The sequence below is a fragment of the Melozone crissalis genome, unplaced genomic scaffold (genome assembly GCF_028551555.1).
Source record: "Melozone crissalis strain CALT ecotype California unplaced genomic scaffold, PUWL_Pcris_2 ptg000004l_1, whole genome shotgun sequence".
In the NCBI taxonomy this organism is placed as follows: domain Eukaryota; kingdom Metazoa; phylum Chordata; class Aves; order Passeriformes; family Passerellidae; genus Melozone; species Melozone crissalis.
The window spans coordinates 20,198,379-20,212,063 of record NW_026535782.1 but is presented as its reverse complement, the minus strand read 5'-3'; the positions used below and the strand labels follow the sequence as shown (position 1 = coordinate 20,212,063).

General features: G+C 37.6%; 1 protein-coding gene across 17 annotated transcripts in view; it reads right to left on the bottom strand.

Moving 5' to 3' along the window:
* NRCAM (neuronal cell adhesion molecule) overlaps window positions 1–13,685 on the bottom strand; it is a 101,482-nt gene that overhangs the window by 70,389 nt on the left and 17,408 nt on the right. For 15 of the 17 annotated variants that reach the window (XM_054276794.1, XM_054276803.1, XM_054276831.1 and 12 more), the window contains exon 2: window positions 11,222–11,331. The exons of 1 other annotated variant lie outside the window; for it this stretch is intronic. The gene's annotated coding sequence lies outside the window, so the exon portion shown is untranslated. Of the gene's footprint in view, window positions 1–11,221; window positions 11,379–13,685 lie in introns of all 17 variants that reach the window. One more of the 17 variants, XM_054276719.1, reaches the window with a different exon arrangement.

The following is a 13,685-nucleotide window of genomic DNA, read 5'->3' as shown; positions in this document are numbered from 1 at the left end:
CTCAGAAAGGAGCTCAGGCATGTAGCAGGAAGGCATGAAAGATAATCAGACTTTTCTAGAAAAACAAACTGAACTTTGCTACATTTTAAATAAGCACCCTAAATTGCTGGAGGTTGAGTTGGGAAAGGTGAGAAGTGCTTTCCTCATCCCATTTTGGCACATACAGTTTACTACACTCCTGCTGCAGAGAGCAAGGGGAAGGAGTAGAGCTTCTGTCAAGAGTGCCTGAGAACACTCCAGCATGTTTCCTGCAATGAAGTGCTCTCCAGAAAAGCTGATTGTATTCCAGCAACCACAGCTGTCTGCTCTTCTCAGTTAAACTAGGTTCTCACCCTCTGTTCTCCTGATTAATATGCCATCTCCTCATTACAGTATCACTGCAATTATCAAGGTGCCCTCTCTGTGCCATGACCTGGGATTTACAGGATACTCTTTGAAGTACTGCACAAGTGAGCCTTTACTTCTCTTGTTTCTCCTCCATGCAAGGTTTCAGTTCTCCTTCTGAAACCCTGAAAACCTTATTATCCACTTTATTGTCTTGTTCTTTCGACATGTAAAATGAGTATTGCAGCGATTTGAGAGTATTGTAAAATCAAATTGCATTTGCTTTGAACAAGTGCAAATGAATACACAAGCACTGGTGAATCAGGCAGGGGCAATTAAAATGATTGGGAAAGTAATACTCTTGAGAAATTGTCTCATATTGTCTACCTCTGCTACTGCAGAGTTCCAGTTGGATACCAATTGAATCTACTGCTGGAATGTTTGGGTGCAATATGGGAATTCAACATCAGAGAGCCCAAAGGGTTTGCGACAGAATATTACTGAAAATTATTTTAGATTTGTCAGCACAACTGGGTGCTCCTGCTGAATGTAGCCAAGATTAAATCTGGCATAATTTAGTATGAATACAACAGCTGCTATGCAGAACTAAACATTGTTTTGACATAACATTATCTGCTACAAAATAAGGACAGGCCTCTAAGCGCAGATCAATGTAAAGGCTTCAATTGCAAAACTTGAAATATTTATACAGCAGATTGCCTTTTCCTCCAGATAATTTATTTACAATCTCTTGTAACTGAGACATTTTTTCCCACTCTTTTCATAGGAAAACACATATATTGTGACAGTTTGGTCAGGAGTTTGCTCACCAATTTGTACAAAAGATGATTTTCTACACTTGCATACCTCCTATGTACCTAACAAAATGTCACTTGTTATGTCTAATGTGCTTCTTGATGAGATGCTGATTGTGATTAACAACATGGACTAAGGGTTGAACCTATGGGATAGCAAACAGGAGTCCAGTTAAATAAAAATGCATAAGCAAAGTGCAATAGTATTTCATCATAAAGTATAATTTCAGAAGGCAAGGGTTTTATGTAGGTATTACAAAAGAACCAGGATCAAGTGAGAGACGTCAACCTTTTGTTCACTTGGGAAAAAAAGAAACCAACAAAGAATTACTTTTTAAAAATGACCCACAGAAAGACACAATTAGAAGAATGAAGGCGCCTGAGGTAGACTATATGGCAGAAGATCAAGACATAGTTGGTTCCCAGTGGTCTCTTCACTGGGACCATTTGGCTATAAACAGCAAAACTCTGAAAAACAACATGTTTTTAGGAAAAACAATATGTATATGGAAGGGATACTTTGGAAGGCAGAATTCAAGATTCCTTTTGTAAATCAAAAGGGACAAGGATCTCCTCAATTTTAAGAGCTCAAGAGCAAATGAATCACAGAATTGTTAAGGTTGGAAAAGACCTTTAAGATCACCAAGCCTAACTATCAGCCCAGCACTGCCAAGTCCAACACTTCACTATGTTTCTAAGTGCCACAGCTACATGTGTTTAATTATCTCCAGGGATGAGAGCTCAACCACTTCTCTGAGAAGTCTGTTCCAGTGCTTCATAATTGTTTCAGTAAAGGAATTTTTCTTAATATTTAATCTAAACCTTCTCTGGAGCAATTTGAGACTGTTCCCTCTTGTCCTTTTGCTTGCTACTTGGGAGAAGACACTGGTACATCATGGGTTACATCCTTCCCCTCACTGAAGGAGTATCCATCCTGCCTGCTCACTCTGACACTCCCTGAATTGTGTCCAGACACCACAGAATGACAATTGGGTCAGGCCAGTATTTGCCAAAGAGAGTGTTAACAGCTGAACACTATCCATGACTGTAGAGCAAACACCCACACACCCAGACACAGAGGATATTTTACTGTACTATACTGCGTAATACTGATTTCTGATTGGAATATTAATACAGACAGACACACTATCAATTGACACCTTAAAGGTAAGTCAATTGAGTCTCCAAATGCCAGAGAGGACTCATTTTTCCTCTGGCTGTCTTCAACAGAAGCATACAACATGTTTAATTTCCTTGTAAGTGCTGCTGCAATATTTCTTTTTTAGGATGTAAAAGTGTAAGGAAGTGTGTTTACTGAAATTCAATCTACTCCAAAGTTAGACGGCATTTTCTAAACGTAATATTGTTTCACAGAGATTTGATGCATCACTGATTATGCATTTTTACTCAATTATATTATTTTTAAGACAAAAAGGTCTTTAGAAATGTGAATGGAAACTAAGGTCAGTATAAGAAATGTGAAAGTGTTATTAAATTGCAAGACAGAACAATTGGAATATTTCATAGACATTAGGGAAAAAGGCATTATCTTCTATATAAACATGATTAAATTCATGCAGTACAAGTTAGACACTGGAGATTAGAGAAAAATTATTAATTAGCAAAAAACTTCCTCTGCTTCATTTGTCTAATGCCTCTATTTTTTTCTCACAGTGAAAGACAGACATAATTAGAATATAGGAAAAATAAATAGTTTTCAAGGAAATTTGTTTCATAGCAGTCTTACATCCACAGAAACATTAAAAGCAATTTTAAATGGCATAAATGTATTTAATGATTTGCACATTAAAAAGAAGTGTTGAAGATTATAATCAAAAAGCACAAAATGCTTGCTTTTGAGGACAACAGCAGTACCCTTATCACTTAATGGAAGGTCTTTACAGGATTTATGTGATTTATACAACTATGCTAACTATACAAGTATTAATAAGATTATTTAAAATATTTTTAAACAAATGGTTTCAAATTTCACCCTTCTTTTTTAGGTTATCTAGTATTTGCAATAATAGGCCACATAAAAAAAACACTAATTAGAAAAAAATATTCAATTAAAATCTTTCAAATAGAAATAGATAACAATGCACTTAGTGTTACACTACGTAAGTGTGTAAGTAACAATAATGCTATATAACAAGAATAATTCTAACTGTTTTTATGAGGGCAGTATGACATAATAGACTGAACACCCAGGTATGTGCTGACAGACCCAAGTAGTAGTCAAAATTCTGCTCTTGAATAACCTTGTAGTCAATTCAGTCCCAACTGGTTTGCTTTCCCCATCCATCTCTTACCTATTAGATGTAAATTATCCAAGTTATGGTCTATTTCTACATAGCTGGTCTTAATCTACTTAGCACAGGACACATAGCTTTAGAGTGTCTGAGTAGAGGTGTCAATAAAAAGAAATAATTTTTAAAACTTTCTAAAAGCACACCACATTAGAACTATTTCTCATCCTTTAGAACCCTGGAAAACGCCACACTGCTTTCCTCCAAGTTTTTAATTTGTCACAATATACTATAAATCTATCATTTAAAGTCATCAGGAAACACTAAATCATTTTCTGTGATCTCCTGTTTATGACGCTGAAGCCCATTGCTTTGGAATTGGCTACACTGTAAATTTTATAGGGATATCCATTTAAAGAGAACTGGATGAAAAATAAACTATGGAGACAGAACTCCTGAATTCAACAAGATCTCCTCAGGACTAATTCAGATGCTTCAGCTACTTGTTAGGGTTAGATGTTTGAAAATGGCACTTAGCCATTTTCAAGCTATTTTGACAAAGGCAGATGGCCTTGTGTGCCATACTCTAAATGTTCTCAGCAGTTCTATATACAGCAAAAAAATCATCAGCCTGGTTACACTCCTGAACTGCCACTACACTCAGCATTACTGTTTTGGCTCTGAGAATGTACTCAAGCATTCATAGTGGTCTCCTTCCTTTCCACAACCCAGACATAATTTACAGTCTCTCTACTGTCACTCTATTTTCAACTATGGGAAAGCCACTTAGTCCATGAAACTTCTTTACTGACAATCCTACATAAAGACCTGCCAACTGGTTTGTTATTCGTCAAAGTCGGGCCTGTTTCGTTACATAGTTCAATTCATGTTTTTATTAATTGGTTTCACATGGCAATAAGCCAAATGCTTTTCAAAGTCATCGTACCATCATCTTACCAAACTTGTAATTTTACCAGATATTAAAAGATTAAAATCAAATTTTTGTAAATCATTTGTTTTACAAGCTCTACTTTCCATAAAACTCTGAGCAGAATCAATTTTACTCAAGGCTTTTAATTCCCTATCAGCTGAGTCCCCAATCAGCTTTTTCCATATGTTCACTGTGATTTATATCAGGCTATACTTACCCTGCTCAATCAGCTTGTCTATTCTGAATCTGGGCAGAACACCAGCTATCTCCCAGTCTTAAGGAATATATTAAAAAACTAAAACCTGTGAACCAGATATCTTCTCCACTAGCTCCTCTGGAGCTCACAGGTCACCTAGACTTGCTAAATGACATAAAATTATGTATCTTCAACACATATTATTCAATATCTACTAATGGTTACTATGACTAAAGAGGCTTTCCATCCTAATATGATGCATCATAATTTTGCTTCCAATTAATCATGTTACTTATAATAATATAACAACATCAGAAAACAGTGTTTTTAAGACTTGGTCCTATTAAAAAACCCCAAATATTTGCCTGCTTGTCTCCACCATGGAAATCACCAACACACCTGCCATGAGAACATGCCTAAAATTTCATAGCTGCTAACTGGATCTCTTTGGTAGATTACTACGAACACTGGGATGCAGATAAAAAAGCAGAGATAGGGGTCCTTAAAAATTCCACTCTTTTTTCAACTGTCTCCTCAAGAAACACAATCTATGAGCACAGAAAATGCAGGGGAAAAAAGCCCAAACAATTAAGCACAGAGGTCAAATATCTAATTAAGGGCAGCAGGTAAGCCTGTAAATTCAGTCATGTGTCACAGACTTGAATCCTTAAAGCAGCCACTTAGGGTTGACTTTTAAAACACTGCAAGGCTAATCTGTGCTTTTATAGTTGTCTTACATATTCCCTTAAGGGCTATATTGGATTTGGCCCTTTTGAGGATTTAAACAGAGCAGCACTTACTTTTTAGATCCTGCTCAGCTTAAATTATAAACTGCTTTGGCTGGAGTGACTATAGACATGACCAAGCAAAGCTGTGGATAGCCCTCAAGTAGGTAGGTAAGCCTTGTAAGCCTGGCAAGTTTAGATGCCCCCAGAATCAAATCAGCATCTGAACAGCACTTTCGTATTGCAAATTTAAACAGATGTCTGGGTCTTGCTTGGGTCCTTTCTGGTGTCCTAAATACTTGACTGGATTCAGATTCTCTTACCTTTTTAATCCCCTCATGTAAAAACAATGGAATAGAGCATAAAACTAATGGTATAGTGACACCTATTTCAGCAGTCCTTTAGAGTCATTACAGCCTGAACAAATACACATCATCTCTTATGCATATATACATACTTTACTGTCTTTCAAAAACTTGGTTGAGATGCTGGAGTTGAGTGTACTTTGCAAATCTGCTGCTGCTGCTGATGATCTACTCATGCTGAAGACCATGAGTTTACAAAGGAGGGAGTGAAAAAGTAACTTGCATAAATTTAGGGAGCTAGTTTGGCTTGAAGTAAATCACTAAATATGGAGATCAAGGAGAGGAAAGAATTCTGCTTAATCATTAAAATTCTCCGTAAGTTAGTAAGAATTCAGAGTAACTGAGAGAAAATAAACTAAGAAACACATTTTTACAGCTTGTGGATGGTAAAAACAGGTACCTAGATGATGCTATCATTAGGATAGTTCTTCATGCTTTGACACTTTTAGAGCATGCAAATGATCTCATCGCTCTTTAAGTACAAATAATTCAGCAGAAACTTCAACAAGGAAAACATTTTCAAGAAGCCCATCTCTTTCCCTCTGAAAGGTTTTGCAATAGAATAAAACAGTGCTTATAAGAAAAAATATCAATGTATCATCAGCCTACTTTCACAGCCATTCCATAGTGAAGTGGTGAGTGGAGCCATACCCTGAGTGAGGACTCCCAGTTCAGTTTCCTTGTTAATATGCAAAGAGGATGCTTAGCTGAAATATTAATTTTGTTACCTGGGAGATGTGATAAAATGGACTTTTTTTTCTATTTTCCTAATTTTTTTCTACTCATCAGAATTCAGTGCAGGGGTTTCAGAGAGCTACCTAAGGAGAAGGTAATAGATTCTGTATTACACTGGTTAATTATCTTCTTTGCATCCCTACAGCTAACTCCAAAAGCACTGACTGTCCAGAAGTATTCCTGCAATCCTGGAGATACCCTTGAGAAAACCATACTGTGCAAAAGAGCAGGATTTGATTCACAGACAGAGCAATTCCTCCCTTGGGGAAGTAGAGCAGAAACCACTAATACTGGCACAAAATGCTGGAATAGTTATGCTAAAGAGGAGGTCACTCAGAACAGGGACATTGCCAGAAAAGGAGGACTAAGGCATTCTGTCAGATATAAAACCTTAACAAGTACATGAACAAAGGAGGGTAAACAGTGCAGAGGGAATAAACTGTACCAACTCCAGCTAGCTGCCCTGGGTACATTTTTTGGTGACGGGTGTAAGGAACTAGCCACCTACGTGCAACACCTATTTAACAGGTAAAAGTTAGCCTGTTTGCTCATTTAATTTTAAATAATTCTGTTAAAGTAGTTACAATTACACCTGTTATCTGTCCACCATTAAAAACTGAAATGAACAGAGAACTGCGATACAAGCACTTCAATACTATAGAAATTTTCTTAGCTTTCTCTCTAAAAGTGAGACTTGATAATCTTCACAATTACTATAGCTGTGCAAATCAAGTCTGTTCCTCCTTTATACAGCACTAATTCAAGCTGCCACTGCTCCCAACAGAATTATGTGAGACTTAAGTAAATGAACCAACTTATAATTTGTTTGCAGATATCCCCAGTGTTGTGGTACACTTCATAACCAAGTCGCTACACTCAGGAATGCTGCTGAGCACCATATGTGAAGGGGTGAATAGTGTCCTAACAATGGTTAGAAAGAATTTGCCTATTTCAAGACTTTTTGAAAGTGATTTCTGAAGTGATTTTTACCACATGTATAAATGAGCAACTCTAATTTCTCCTCACTCTCAAATAATTCATAACAACTCAGAAAGTTCTGATTAACTTCATCACTATTAGAAAACCTGCCTGCTGCAGCTGGACACCGCAATTCTATAGATAAAATAAAGCAGGGAAGATTGGAATTCAGGTTTTTTTTCTCCACTACCTTTTTTTTTTTTTTTTCTTGAACCTCCACCCACCCCTAGTGAGGCCACATCTGGAGTGCTGTGTCCAGTTCTGGGCTCCTCAGGACAAGAGAGACATGCGATCTCTGGAGCAGGTGCCACAGAGGGAGACAAAGATGGTTAAAAGGCTAGAGTATCTCTCTTATGTGTCAAGGCTGAGGGAGCTGGGCCTGTTCAGCCTCGAGAAGGGACAACTGAGAGCATTAATGTTCATGGAGCACTGGAAGTTCATGGTGCAGATCATCTTGAGTGCCATCATGTGTCACATACAGGACAACCAGGGGTTCAGGACCAGCCAACAGGGATTTAGGAAAAGCAGGTTCTGCTCGAGCAACCTGAGCTCCTTGTACAACAAGGTGACTCACTTAGTGGATGATGGAAAGGCTGTGAATGTTGTCTGCCGGACTTCAGTAAAGCCTTCGATTACTGTTTCCCACAGCATCATCCTGGAGAAAATGGCTTCCCAGGGCTTGGTGGGCATACTCTTTGCTGAGCAAAAGCCTGGTTGGATGGCTGGGCTCAGAGTGGTGGGGAATGGCACTGAGTTGGCAGTGCTGCTCCCCAGGGCTCAGTACTGGGGCTCATCCTGTTCAGTGCCTTTATCAATGATCTGGACAAGGGGATCAAGTGCACCCTCAGTGAGTTTGCAGGCAACACCAAGCTGGGTGGGAGGGTTGATCTGCTGCAAGGAAGGAAGGCCCTGCAGAGGGATCCGGACAGGCTGGATTGATGGGCTGAGGCCAGTTGTATGTGGTTCAACAAGGCCAAGTGCCAGGTCCTGTCCTGGGTCACAGCAACCCCAGGCAGCACTACAGGCTGGGGAAGAGCGGCTGCAAAGGGGCCCAATGGAACAGGATCTGGGAGTTTTGGCCAGCATCCATTTGAACATGATCCAGTGTGTGCCCAGGTGGCCAAGAAGGCCAATGGCACCTGGCCTGTATCAGCAATTGTGTGGCAGCAGCACCAGGGCAGCAATTGTTCCACTGTACTCAGCACTGGTGAAGCTGTACCTTGAATCCTGTGCTCAGTTTTGGGCCCCTAACTACAAGCAAGACATTGAGGGGCTGGAGCATATCCAGAGAAGGGCAGTGGGGCTGGTGAAGGGTCTGAGCACAGATCTGATGAGGAGCTGAGGGAGCTGGGGCTGTTCAGCCTGGAGAAAAGCAGGCTGAAGTGGAACCTTATGAAAGGAGATTGTAACAAGGTGGAGGTTGGCCTCCTCGCCCAAGGAACATGAGATAAGACAAGAGGAAATTGCCTCAAGTTGTGCCAGGGGAGGTTTAGATTGGATATTAGAAAAAATTTCTTCACTGCAAGGGCAGTCAAGCACTGGAACAGACTGCCCAGGGAAGTGGTTTAGTCACCATGCCTGGAGGTATTTAAAAGATGTGTCCACATGGCACTTTGGGACATAGTTTAGTGGTGGACTTGACAGTGCTGCATTAATGGCTGGATGTGATGATCTTAGAGGTCTTTTCCAACCTAACCCATTCCATGATATTATTATTCTGTAAAAATGAACATTTTCCATTCACAGCAGGGTAAGTACCTTGGATCAAAACTTTGGAAGCACAGATGACATTTTGGATGAACCAGCATTGCACCTGTTATTACTTCCCCCCACAGACTACTGCTATCCAGAAAGTTTTCCATTTATTACTATATTTTTCTTCTTGCTTAGAAGAAATTATGTGATTTTAGTAGGTTTTACTGACACTATTAAACCACATCTGTTCAAATGGATAGACCCATGTTGTTATATTATTTTAATGGGAAGACTTCAAATAACAGATATAGTTTACTAGAATTCATATTTTCAGTATTTATCCTTCCTTTTGCCAGTGTTATTCAATTAAATCTGTGACTGGCTACATCTGGTGTAATTAAAACTTGGTTTGGTTAAGATGTGTTCTATCTTTGCTGCAGCTGATTCTGCTAACTTTCTGTTCTCCAACCATTTTCTTGTATCTTCATTATCAAAGGCCAAGAAAAGAGAATTTATTCAAAAACATAAATGAATGTCTATTTTATGCATTTCACATTTATGTAAATATGAACAATTTCTCTGCTAATATGATGTTAAAGGATTAGTATGGCTTTTAAATGAATGCATTTTTTAGTTTAGTGTATCAAAAATAAAACCCGGCGGCTTAATTCCCACAATAAATCTTACCTCTCTAATAGAGTTTCAAGACATCATTAAAAACCTGAAACCTAAATGGGATGTGCTAACCTACATTTCCATGCTGTTGCTCATTCATTTGAAATACATTTTATACATTAACAATATTTTCAATTTCTCATTTAAAAGAATTGGAGAAGGCATTTAACACCACTGAAATAATGTAATTTCAGATGCAATTTAAGCAAGCAGAATAGAACAAAGCAAGTAACTAGAGCCTGAGTATGCCTTTTTGTAAAATCATTAATTTAAACCTTAAGGGTAAAAAAAGCTCATTTATTCATCAAGAAGTTAATCCAGTTTGTTCCCTAACTAGGAACATTTTTTTTTCTTTTTTTTTGTATGTCTATGCTATTTATTAATGAAACAAAAAAAAATTCACCCAGGACTTCAGATCTATTATGTAAGTAAACATTACATTTTGATGTAAAAATTTACATTGTTCACAGAATCATTTGAATTTCACATTCATATTACCACTGAGGAGATAAAGGGAATTTCTTTCATATTGCCATGTTCACTACTATTTTCTTTGACTGTTTTAAAGCTAATTTATTCTTTACATCAAAATCTCAAACGGAAACAGCAGGCCTTGCAAAAGTAGTACTTTTTTCTGTGTAAATTAAGCCCATCACAGTTCTGGCACAGTCACACCAATGGATAAAAAAAGCTTTTTTCCATTAGAAATACTCTCTTTCTCAGATGAATACTATTCTAAGCATATATGATATCCTCCCCCAAAATACTAAATATTGAATTACAGAAAGATTCTTCAAGGTGAAGGAAAAAGAACATTGCAAGAGGAAAACACAATAAAAAATCAGAAAATAACAAAAAAAAAAAAAAAACCTATAAATTCTGTATTTAGTACTGCAAAAGCACTTCACTACACACCTTGTAAACCAGAGTGTAAATTAGTACTAGTAGACTGATAAGCATATTATTTTATCCACAATAGAGAATGAGTACCTTTAACGGTTGAAAAATAAAAAGAGCTTATTTACATATATACATATATAATACTTGTATTACACAATAAGGCTTCCAAAGAAATACCTGCTTGCTATGACAGTATGTCTAGGCAGAGAAAGAGGTAGCACTGAAATGAATTGAATTCCTATTTCCTGAAAAGGCACTGGTTTATAATTATGTATACATCTTCTTTCCAAACTACCATTTTTTCCTCAGCCAGGTTATTTGCTCAATTTCTACACATGCACAAAAAATGAAAATCTAATTTCTCTCCAATTACCCAGGTACACTAAGAGCAATTTCTCACAGCACAAGTAATAAAAATTATTTCATTCAATTTTGCCAGTTCTAACCTTTTTTGTAGTTGTAATATCTCATGCACCTTTTTCATGCAAATGCAGTATCAAATACGAACATTTCAGAAAGAAAAACTCAAAAAACTATAACAGCGAAGGCATCACAAAAGTGAAAATAAATCACTCCTCATTAACTTTGATTACTTCAAACACTTTGCTATGCTTTATAGTTTTTATAAATTACCTTATTCTTTGAGGCAATCTTCAGTCAATCCAGTTATAGTTAGAATAACAGTGCATCAAGGCAGCTTGTCAGTTAGACCCTTCTCCTTCACACATCTTGAAATATTGATCCTTCAAAGAAAATACAAAGGACTGTTCACTCAACTCTCAAGCAACACCTGCAGGTAATACAGCCATATTAACATTACACTATTTTGGATTTCAGCACATAAAGAATGAAAAATTGCTATAAATCAACATTAAAGGCCAAAATTATTTTCTCAGACATGCTCATTTGAATTGAGAGAGAAGCTGTTGTCCCAGGATTTTTAATTTTACATTAAATCGCCTTACTGCTTATACACCAGAGAAACTGTATTTAACTAAAACCAGAAAGTACTCTTTAATCTTTAATATATAATTAAATCTTGGTGGTTTTTCAATTTATCCAGAGATATAGTACCTCTAAAAACTGTGCTTTGTTGTACTCATTTTAATCAAATGTTATTTTAATTGGGTCTGTAAGGACATGTAGAAACTCCTGCACCATAGGGAAGAAAGTAATTTTTGATCTTCTATTCTTACATCTCTGAAACCAGCCTGGTTTGCAGTCTCACCTTTGACTTCCCTTCAGGCATTATTCCCTAGGGTTCCACAGTTTCGATTCCCAATTCAGATTTGCTCAAAAGAATAATGTGTCTCAAAGCAGTACTTCTGGAAATCAAAACATATGGAAATGGGGATGTCTTACCAAATTTTCCATATGATCTATGGGAAGAAGTTGAAACCTAAAGTAGGGCTCCTGGGAAATGTTTCACAGACCACGTGGACATAGCACAAACAAAAAGGCAGCTCTAGCTACCAGGTAGGTTCCTGATGTTTATGAAGGTGCCACCATATGAGCACATTACAGAACTGGAGGCTCTCCTTCCAAAAAGGAGCAAGAAATCAAGATAAGACCTTCCTTAGACAAGCAGTTGTGAATGGACTGCATCCCTCCTTCCCTAACCCTGATTTCTCCTAAGCACCCTTCCTTCTAGAAAACAGAAAGGGGCAGCCTTTCTTTCATTCACAAAACCTGTAAGCTAGGCAGCACCACCAGACTGACAGGAAAGCTATTCTCCACACTGCTGAGTGCAGCCATCTGTGACCAGAAAGAGTGATGGGAAATAAAGCCCATCATGGGAAAAAACCTCGACCAGATCTTGAATAAGAACAGTCTACCTCATACTGAAGAAGAGGGTTTCAGACATGCCTTTTCTTATAGTCAGAATAATAAAATAATAAATCAATAATACACTCACACAGAAATCAGTTACAATAGCTAAGACTGGCTGGCAAATCCAGGCTGCAAAATTAGGGCAGCCCCTCTCCTAGTCCTCCTTCCTTACAGGAACTTGACTCAAGCTGTTTCACTGTAATCATTTGAGAAGTAGTTCACCAGTTTCTAGCCTAAACAGCACATTAAATTCATAACTATACTCTACAATTCAGTTAGGTTCAAATTTTCCAGGCAACATTTAACTTGAAATTAAAAGCTTCACTTCCTGTCAGAGTCAAATTTAAGGCAGCAAATCAACTTTCATCTCTAAATGCATGAAAACAGTGTTTCTCATTCAAGACATATTAAAAAGTTCTAAGGATGGGGGTGAGGGGAATGCATTGAGGTTTTCTACATTTGTGGGTTTGGTTGGGGTTTTCTTTCTTTTGTTGGGGTTTTGCACTAAGTTTTATGCAGAAATGAATCAAATTTTGAAAGGGGTTATATCATGTTGGCTGCCTGTGCAGCAGTCACTAGACAGCAATGAGCAAAGAAACCATTGCAAGATTCCTCTTCCTGGAGGAAAAAAGCAGAAAACAGGCATCAACATATTTAGGGATTTTCAGCATATGAATACTTTTCCTATAAGCCTGAATAGCAGAAAAAGGAAAAAATCTGTGCCTTCTTTAAGAGTCATATCTTAAAGAGTTTTGGTTTTCTCACATTTGAAATATGAACGGAACCCAAAGGCAACCAGGCTTTTTGTACCCCATATAATTGTTTTAAAAATGTGTACAAGTTTTCACAGTGCATCACAGGGATCTCTGCACTCATACTCATTTTTAACTTCACAACTCATTCTGTAACAGGAGCTGGTTTCTTTAAAAAGGAGTCACTTGGAAGCATTGCCCATGAAATCATGGAGAGGGTAAAGATGAAATAAGATCTTTTCTCATTCTTCTTTAATCTTGATAGTGAGTTCCCAGCATAAGGCTGGGTCCAACAGTTCAAAATAATTTTCACATATAATGCTCGCTGCTGGGTTGTTGCCAGGTAAGATAATAAATTTCTGCTTAATTAAACCACATTCCTTTTTTTTTCCACAGCAGCTGATAATCTTGGCTATTTTCAATGCTGCAAGATGTATTCACATCAGTATATGCTGGGAAAAGTATGATACACCTTTTGTTTAATGTCAAAAACCAGTATTTCCAGACATAAAATC